This window comes from Nanorana parkeri, unplaced genomic scaffold, assembly GCF_000935625.1.
Source record: "Nanorana parkeri isolate BGI_ZX_2015 unplaced genomic scaffold, ASM93562v1 scaffold250, whole genome shotgun sequence".
NCBI classification, from domain to species: Eukaryota; Metazoa; Chordata; class Amphibia; order Anura; family Dicroglossidae; genus Nanorana; species Nanorana parkeri.
Genome location: NW_017306518.1, coordinates 251,090 through 253,035, shown reverse-complemented (window position 1 = coordinate 253,035; position 1,946 = coordinate 251,090). Strand labels below are relative to the sequence as shown.

The window sequence follows — 1,946 nt, the reverse complement described above, 5'->3', positions numbered from 1 at the left end:
ATTTATCAATTACCTAAATTCCTGAAAAGATCTAAATTCCTAAGTTCCAAAAGATGCAATTAGCACAGGTCCCTGCTACATGCTGGAAACCCACTGGAAGCCTTGGATTCAGGGCTTTTTACAGGATGGGTTTTTGGAATATACTGTTTCAAAAAATACTTTATGTCAATTGGTGTATCAGAATCTCAACACAAATACATGTTCTGCATCAGTCAGGGTTTGGAAAACAGCTGTCTGTTGCATGTTTACTCTTTGAATATACAGGTGAAACTCGAATAATTAGAGTAGTGTGCAAAGTTCATTTATTTCACTAATGCAACTTAAAAGGTGAAACTAATATATGAGATAGACTCATTACATGCAAAGCAAGATAATTCAAGCCGTGATTTGTCATAATTGTGATGATTATGGCTTACAGCTCATGAAAACCCCAAGAACCCCAAATCCACAACCTCAAAAAAGTAGATTACTACATGCAATCAATAAAACAAGGATTGTACATAGAACAATATCGGACCTCTGAAAAGTACAAGCATGCATATGTACTCAGTACTTGGTTTGAGCCCCTTTTGCAGCACTTACTGCAATTACTTTTGCACGATATTCTAATTATTCGAGTTTCACCTGTACATGGGGATCATTAAGTTGCACAAGTTTTTGATTCTGCTGCATTTTTCACATGATATCATGACATCTTTTAACTGATTGCTAAGGAAGAAACTGGCAGAGCTGTAAAGTTATGTATCAGTTGTGCAACTTAAAATCATTTGGACAGCTTTTGATCATTTATACGTATGAATGTGTCAGCTATACTTCTAGCTATGTTGTTTTATCTCAAAACATTTACAGCAGGTGAAACGTACGTCATTTGGTTCTTATCCAAAATTTGTGAACTGCCAAGCACAGTACTTTTTAAAGCAAATGTTTACTTGAACTTACATCTTGGATATTCCTCATGTAATACCTTTTTAGCACAATAGACCTTATTATTAACGTTTGAGTATAGTGAGCAACTTGATTTTATATTGTAACTTATTTAGAATACAAAATTCATACTTTGACATCATCTATTGAAGTGTATTTAAAATGAACTGCTGTGTTGCTTCTGAACCCCCCATTTAGATTCATACGTGAACAGGTAATTGACAGTTGGAGATTAAAAGCTTTCATTTTATTGAACAATATTAACAGTTCTAAGGAAAGGGAAAGGCAACTTTTATTACTTATACCAGTTGATATACTATACATTTTATAGTATAATTGGTCTATTATGATTTTTTTTGTTTCATTTTACATGTAACACACAGCAACCAGTGTTACAATTAAAGAAATGCCATTCCTGAAAAATGTATGCCCACAGGATTATTAAATTATATCTCTGAAGTTACAAGAAAACACTCTTCATTTTCTGCAGAATTCTTATCTGCTATGTCAAAAAGTGTTCCATAGAAATCTGTCAGGTGTGCTTAGTAAGGCAAGGACTAATGGACCACGTTCAGTATTACTGCCATGTGTTATTGCTGTTGGCACATTATCACTGCTCTTTGCAAGTAAAATAAATAATATTGTTTTGGCAATATTTAATGATCTGGGGTAAAGCAATATTGTACAGCAGCCAATGAAAATGCATCTTCCAGTAGCTTAGACTAAACTGATACAAATGATGTCATAGTTTGTCATGACATACACCTTGTGTTGTCCTTTAATGAATACCGTATATACTCGAGTATAAGCCGAGATTTTCAGCCCATTTTTTTGGGTGAAAAGTGCCCCCCTCGGCTTATACTCGAGTCAGCGCCAGCGCGTCTTCTTACTTACCTCGCCGAGCGTCGCGTCACTGCTGCTCCGGTGTGCGGCGCTCCGAGCGGGGTCATCTGGCAGTCTCCGGGTCCTAATTTAGGTGGCCGGAGACTGCCAGATGACCCCGCTCGGAGCGCCGCACACCG

The 1,946-nt window shown here is 36.8% G+C and overlaps 1 protein-coding gene across 1 annotated transcript in view; it reads left to right on the top strand.

Annotated features, from left to right (window-relative positions):
- KITLG (KIT ligand) overlaps positions 1-1,946 on the top strand; it is a 65,700-nt gene that overhangs the window by 57,898 nt on the left and 5,856 nt on the right. The gene's annotated exons all lie outside the window — the stretch shown is intronic.